The sequence below is a fragment of the Nicotiana attenuata genome, unplaced genomic scaffold, assembly GCF_001879085.1.
Source record: "Nicotiana attenuata strain UT unplaced genomic scaffold, NIATTr2, whole genome shotgun sequence".
NCBI lineage: Eukaryota > Viridiplantae > Streptophyta > Magnoliopsida > Solanales > Solanaceae > Nicotiana > Nicotiana attenuata.
Genome location: NW_017672569.1, coordinates 125531 through 133833, shown reverse-complemented (window position 1 = coordinate 133833; position 8303 = coordinate 125531).

Here is an 8303-nt window from a genome sequence, read left to right as displayed (position 1 = left end):
TATATATATATAACGACCCGACTGGTCGTTTTGAACATTTGTACTTCACTCGGTACTTTGGGGGCACGAGTAGCTCTATATGATGTATTAGGACTTGTGTGCAAAATTTGAGTTCATTTTGAGTTGATTCGATATGTTTCGGCGTGAGTTTTGGAAGTTGAAAGTTCGAAAGTTCATTAAGTTTGATTTGGGGTGCGTTTCGTCGTTCCGATATTGTTATGTGTGTTTTGAGGCCTCGAGTAGGTCCGTATTATGATATGGAACTTGTTGGCATGTTTCGACGGGGTCCCGAGGGGCTCAGGTGAGTTTCGGATAAGTTTGGGTTGTGTTGCGCTCGTTTTTCTTATGTTTCGACGTCGTTTTCAAGCATAAATGGTACCACATTGAACAAATGAGCTCCGATTTCTGTTTTGATTGAAGCATTAGATCCGTATCGTAATTACGGAGCCATAGCAAAAAGAATCGTCAAATTTGGACATCGTACGAGGATATAATGGTTGTTTTACTAAGAATTGGGTTGCAAGATTTTTTTCAGATTAATTACGAAATTGTCACTGACTGCGTATTTAAAAATCTGCACAATTTTCAATTATTAAAACCAACATATCTCCTTCAATATAAGATCAAATGGAGTGATTCAAGAGCCTAACTTGACTATAATTTCACAAGGAATCCACTGGAGGCATCAAGAGTGAGTTTCGAGATCTTTTGGCACAAGAAACGAGGCAGAACAATGTTAAAATGAGGGTTTTCTGCATTTAACATATTTTGAGTTGGGGAGCTCGGAATTGGGCAATTTTCGAGGCGATTTTCAGCATATGAATTGGGGTAAATGTTCTCTACTCGGCTTTGGTTATATTTCGTGAATCAATCTTCGATTTTAGCTTTTGGTTGATGAATTTTAAAGAAGAAATTGGGGGTTTTGGCATAAAGTTTCATAATATGAATTTTTGAGTTTTGAACACCGATTCGGAGTCGGATTTGAGTGAAACTTGTATGGTTGAACTCGTAATTGAATGTGTTGACGGATTTTGTGAGTTTCGTCTGGTTCCGAGGTGCGGGCGCGGGTTGGGATTTTTGGCTGATTTTGGGCTTTTGATTAAAGATTCGACCTTTTTTAATTAGGATTGGTTCCTTTAGCATTGTTTGATGTATTTGAGTTGTTTTTGATTAGTTTCGAGTCGTTCGGAGGTCAGAACGCGTGTCGTGGCATTCTTGGAGCATTGCTTGGCTTGCTCGGTCTCGGAATTGGCTTGTTTAAGTTAAGTAACTCTTCTAAACTTAGTGCTGAGGGTATAAAGCCCTGAATTATGTGCTATGTGATTGGTGTTGAGGTGACGTACATTCTAGGTGACGGGCGTGTGGGCGTGTACCCTGCGAATTGGGACTCTGTTATTCCCAGGGCACTGAATAGTGGCCCTATTCTTGTTGATATCTGTATTTTCACCATGTGAGAGAGTATATGAGTTGTACAGCATGCTAAATATCATGTTAAGGCTTTATGCTGATATTCTTGGGACCCATAGTGGTCGTTTCTTGCTGTCATCTCATTGATTTCATTGTTATATCGTACTCGGTCGCATTCATGCATTCATATCATATCTCAGTCTCAGTTGTTGTTTATTGATACATCATATTATTGTTCCGGGCTAATTTTCATGATATTGTGAGCCCGTGGGTGAGACTGGAGATTGATGACTGAGTGAGGTCGAGAGCCTGATTATGAGTGACAATTATGGGATCGGGCTGTACGCCGCAGCAGATTATTGATTATGCCTTCATTGGCTTGTTATAGAGCTTGGGCTGAAAGGAGCCCCTCCGGAGTCTACACACCCCTAGTGAGCACGGATGATATTATTGAGGGATGGATTTCCCAGGACATAGATTTTGTCCGAAGTATTGATATACGGAGATGGATTTCCCTTGTTCCTCGGTACCGAGTGACGTCTAGTCATTGTTAAGTATGTTTCGGGATGGATTTCCCTAGGCCGCATGGGCCATATGCGGTACCGGGTGGTTGACAATTTATACATCATTGAGGGATGGATTTCCCTGAGCATGGATTTGTACGATGTACCGAGTGGTTGAGCGGGTTGCAGTGAGATTGAGTGCTCTGAGAGTGTGAGTACATGATTCATCTCTGAGGTACATGGCATTGGCATGCACATAGGACATTCATGAATAGAGACGCATTTTTCCTCATGTTGTACGATGTCACGTCATTCATGACTTCTTACATGCATTGATATGTGGTTATAGAGAGGTATTTCACACTTGTTATATGAAAAAGGAAATGAAACATGCCTATATATTGTGGAAAAGGAATTTCAAGAAAAAGTTACAGATCTCAAAACTTACTCATATTTTTAACGATTTCGGTAGAGGAACTGGCTTTCATTTGTATACTTGAAAAGTGGAACTATTTTTTTTTCCGGAAAACTATGAGAAGTCTGAGCACCATATTTCTGAGCTATTTCTGTACTTATTTGTTGTACATTGTATGAACTACTATTGGATTAATTGTGTTGGACCCGACCTATGCACCAGCTCGTCACTGCTTTCAACCTAAGGTTAGGTTTGTTACTTTTTGAGTACATGGGGTCGGTTGTACTCATACTGCACTTCCTGCACATTGCATGCAGATCCCGGATGCTGAGGTTACTGCGATCGATGGTTGCTGGACATGGAGGCGAACTTGCGTTCTTGGTGTAGCTGCCTCTTGATCACGGTAGCCTTAGATTTATAAACTCTGTTTATGTAATATTCGAACAGAAGATGTATTTTCTTCATATTTGCTTTGTAAACTCTATTCTTAGAAGCTCATGATTCGTACTACCAGTCCTTGGGAGATGTAATCGTGACAATATGTATGTATATATATATATATATATATATATATATATATATATTATTTGAAAGAAATACACCTATCATGCTATTTAAAAATTTGGACCCTCAAATGGCTTATGCAACAATACAAGGATGAGTTGTAGAGGAACGATATTGATTTTATATTATAAAATGATGTACTATATGACTCGGCATACACGTGCACTGCACATGTCGAGAAATTGACATATTTTTATATTTATGCNTGTAATCGTGACAATATGTATATGTATATATATATATATATATATATATATATATATATTATTTGACCAAGCTTCTTTTTAGCCCAAAGTGTTTTTTGGGCCAAAAGTGTTCTTTCAAAGGTAAGGTTTTTGGTCAAGGTTTTAGAAGGAAAAAAAGTGCTTTTGATATAGTAAAAGCAGTAGAAAACAGTAGATTCTTTCGAAAATCACTTTTTTGAAAAGCTTTGACAAAATACACTTAGAAATAATTTTTAAAAGTTTGACCAAACACTAATTGGTGTTAAGATACTTTCAAATTAACAAATACAAATTGTTTCTTATCAACCGTACTTTTTTAAAAAGTAATTTTAAGAAAATAACTTTTGAGAATAAGCTTATTTTAAAAGCTTGGCAAATAGGCTAATAGTATAGACATTAACTGTTAGATTAGTCAGTGTTTGATGGGAGTATTTGAGAAGAGGTTGTTTTGTCCCTCATTGGAAAAAGAAAGTGTCACGACCTAAAATCCACAAAAGTTCGTGATGGCGCCGGACACCACTGTCAGGCAAGCCAACCAAAGTACTTAATTAAATTCTCGTTTTAGATACTCTTGAAATCTATGATTTTCCTTCAAATTTACTAATAAAAAGCTAATCATTTCAAATCAAATTAAATGATAATCAGTTAATACAAAATACTTCATAACCATCCCAGAACCCGGTGTCACAAGTGCATGAGCAATTTCTAAGAAATCGAATAGAGTACAACAACTGTCCGGAACACAAGTTGGACAGAAAGTAAATGCAATTCTGAGAGAGACTATACTAGTTGCGGGTCGCCTCGAGGAAATGCAGCTCACCTAGTCTCCGGGTCACCCGTGCTGCTATGCCCAGTAGGCCCATAGAAATACATGTAACTGTGCAACAAAATGCACAGCAAGTGCAGCATGAGTACGAAAACAACGTGTACTCAGTAAGTATCCCGCCTAATCTCGAAGAAGTAGAGACGAGATGGCAACTTCGACACTTACTAATGGTCCAATAATAATATTATCAATGTGATGACTCACGGATTCATTAAGAACAGCAGTAGATTCAAACGAGTCACGAAACATGTAAAAGTTCCTTTTTATTTAAAAGTCTCCGGATTCATATTCCATTAATTAACAGTTATCTCAAGTCGGGGAGAGCAGGTATCAATATCAATAAATCTCAAGGCAAACAATACAAATATGCGCAACTCATGCCGAGGTCGTATGGCCCGATCCAACATAAACGTAAAATGTGCACTACCGAGGGTCGAAGGGCGCGAACCATAGATGCATCTATTACCCCGCTCGCAAACCATGCATGCGACGCGGTCAAATTTAAATAAACAATCACCCTGCTCGCGAACCTTACATGCGACGCAGATACACATAGAAATACATGCTCAAACAGCAAATTAAGAATTTATCGGGGAATATTAATCCAAATAAAAGCCAATTCTCTTTTAATGATTTAAGAAAACGAAGTTTAATCCTCTTAGAAATTCGTTTACTAATTCGATAGAATTTAAGAAATTCAACTATCAATAATATCACAGATATTCCAAGTATAGCATGCTTTTGGGTCCTAGACTACTCGGACTTACACATATTAGTAGCTACGCACGGACTCTCGTCACCTCGTGCGTACGTAGCCCCCACAAACAGGAGCACATAACCAATTATTTCACCTATGGGGACAATTCCCTCTTACAAGGTTAGAAAGGAGACTCACCTTGCTCCGAAGTTCCATAACCGGCAATCCACACCCTTTCGAAGACCCAATCGATGTAAAATGCTCCAACGCTAGCCAATAATTATGTAAACCCATTAATATGGAATCAACTACTCATTATAATCCAATTTATAACAATTCCTAACCCTGATCGAAAGTTTAACAAAAACTCCCTTGGGCCCACGTGCTCGGATTTCGAAATTTTTCGAAGATAAACTTTACCCATAACCTCACGAACTCAAATATATAATAAAGTCTCAATTCCATTACCAAAATCGTGGTCAAAATCCAAGAACACTAAATTTCTAGGTTTTCCCTCAAACCCCAAGTTTCTACAAATTTCCACGTCCAAATCCATATATAATCATGTATTTAACTTAAAACTAGCATAAATTACTTACCTCATGCTTGGTGGTGAAGATGGCACCTCAAAGTTGCTCCAAAAATCGGCTACAATGGAAGAAATGGGGTTTGAATGAACCCAACCCCCGATTTAAAAGAACCTCACTGCCTCCAGCACTTCCACACCTGCGGTCCCTTGACCGCTTCTGCGGTTCCGCAGGTGCGGCCTTTCTACCGCCCCTGCGGTTTCTCACCAGGTCCCCTTTTCCGCTTCTACGCCTCGACCACTGCTGGTGTGGTCCCGCTTCTATGGCTGCATGACTGCATCTGCGGTCTCTTCACTTCTGGTCCAAAAACCGCATCTGCGGCTCCGCACCTGCGGCCCAAGTCTCGCAGGTGTGGTTATACCAGCAACCAGCAACTTCAGCCTTTCCAAAATTCCATTTTCGATCCGTTAACCACCCGGAATCCACCCGAGGCCCCCGGGACCCCAACCAATAATACCAACCGGTCCCAAAATACATTACAGACTTGCTCGGGGCCTCAAATCATATCAAACAACGCTAAAACTACGAATCGACCCCCAATCCAAGCTTTATGAACTTTAGAATTTCAACTTCTACTTTCGATGTTTAAACCTATCAAATCACGTCCGATTGACTTCAAATTTTGCACACAAGTCATATTCGACATTACGGACCTACTCCAACTTTCAGAATCGGATTCTGACTCCGATATCAAAAGGTCCACCTCCGGTCAAACTTCTCAAAAACCTTCAAATTTCTATCTTTAGCTAAATGACTCCAAAATGACCCACGGACATCCGAATTCACTTCAGATCGCGCTGCCAACTCCAGAATCACCATACGGAGCTACTCCAAGACTCGGAATCCCAAACGGACATCGATAACATTGAAATGCACTTCAACCCAAACTTATGAAATTTCTTCCAAAATGCTAACTTCCACATGAATAGGCGCCAAAACGCTCCCGGGTCATCCAAAACCCGATCCGGGCATACGCCCAAGTCCGAAATCATCATACAAACCTACTGGAACCTTCAGATCCTGATTCCGAGGTTGTTTACTCTAAAATCCAATCTTAGTCAATTCTCTCAACTTAAAACTTCCGAATGAGAATTCCCTCTCCAAGTCAACTTCGAACCTCCCGAAATTCAATTTTGACCATGCGTACAAGTTATAATACCTGAATTGAAGCTGCTCATGGCCTGAAACTGCTGAACGGCGTGCTAGGGCTCAAAACGACCGGTCGGGTCGTTACATCCTCTCCCACTTAAACATACGTTCGTCCTCAAACGTGCTAGGGGTTGTCTGAAATCATTGTTTAACACCTCGAGCATCTACCCGTGCTATCACAACTCAGCTGGGCGCCCTAGCTCGGTCAATCTGAAGATATCCTTTTTTTCACTTAAGCACATAAGCCTTAGAGCCCAATTCCATCATCCGAAATTCTCTGCCAGGCCTGTTCCAACATACGCTCACCCGTATCAATAACCACAAGCAGCACCAAAACATGACTGCATATCTTAGCTGAATTCACACCTTGCACCACTTTACTCACAGGACCACAATAGCATTCTCTGATTGAAATAATCAAAATTCCACGAATCTGAAGCTCCCATTGCACCTCATGACCTACATAGGTCTTGCTCTAGCTCTTACAATACCGCCACGACGGAAGAGATGTGTAGAAATTCATAACCAACTGCCGAATCAACGAATCATTGGGTCTATACTCCTGTCAAGAACCATCACCTCATCTTGAACCAATTATGGTCTTAGCTCTTTAATATACTTCATATAATCTGATTGCACTGATCCCAGATCCAATACCCTTGTCTCACCCAGTACGAAATGTCCAGGCAATAAGCTACCCCGGACATGATCAAAAGTCATATGATGCCACAACGTGCTAATGGGCTAGTAATAACTAGGGATTATGATGCATTTTACACTCCTTCTTGCTTAAGTTTTGATTAGAAATGTGTACAAAATAGTCCCGAAGGCTCACAAGTTGTGCTTGATTGCAGGTTTGATCATCAAGGTGACAAGGTGTCAAAAACCAACTCAAAAAAGGAGTGAAACTTGCACAAGTACCAAGACAAGACCAAGATCAGTCAAACAGGGCCAGTGCGGCCGCACACCATTCTATGCGGTCCGCAAGGATGAAGTTCAGAGACTATGTTTTTCAGGCCATCAAGCAATGCGGCCGTAAAGTGTTTTGTGCGGTCCGCATTGGGTTCATTGCGGCCGTACTCGATTTCGTGCGGTCCGCAGAGCCAAGGTTCAGAGAATGACAATTGGAGGATTATGGCCAATGCGGTCCGCGTTCCATTTTGTGCGGACCGCAACAGGAGCCACCGCGGCTGCAGTGCATTTTGTGCGGTCCGCGGTGGCCATGATCAGAGAGCAAGAATTCCAGCTGAAAGCCTTAGTGCGGCCGCACTCAATTTTGTGCGGTCCGCACTAGCCCCGCAGGGGTATTTTTGTCCAGAATTTTCGGCCTAGTATAAATAGTTTCTTTTCCCATTTTAAGGTCATCAGTTAGATTCTAGAACAGAGTTGCGCTCGTGAATAGGCTTTTCTTGCCATTTGGAGTAATTTTACAATAGTTTTACCATTGAATCTTCAAGTTTTATTTAGTAATTTAATTTTATGGGTTTATCTTCATCTATTTCTTTGTTTTTCTCTATTAACATGAGTAGCTAGACCCATCAGCTAGGGTTGTGGCTCAACCCTAGTGTGGGTAATTGATGGGTCTTGTGTTTTAATGTTTGAATGTCTATGGGTGTTTGATATTTGGACTAATTTATGGTTTTATTGTTGAATTAGTGGTTGCAAACACTAGTTTATGCTTTGTTGATTTTGGCTCTTCTTGAGAAAGAGAGCCTAAGTCTCTAGAATTAGTCCAACAAGGAATTGGGGCGTACTCAAGAGAATTGATAGCCCCAATTAAAGGGTTAAACCAAGAGATCGTAATACCCGACTTGAATCTCAATTGCTTTCCCAAATGTTCATACCCAATTGATCTTGAGAAAGTCAATTAGGGCAAAATCACTCGAACTACCGAGAGGTATAGAGTGAGTAGAATTGTGCAATGGTTATAT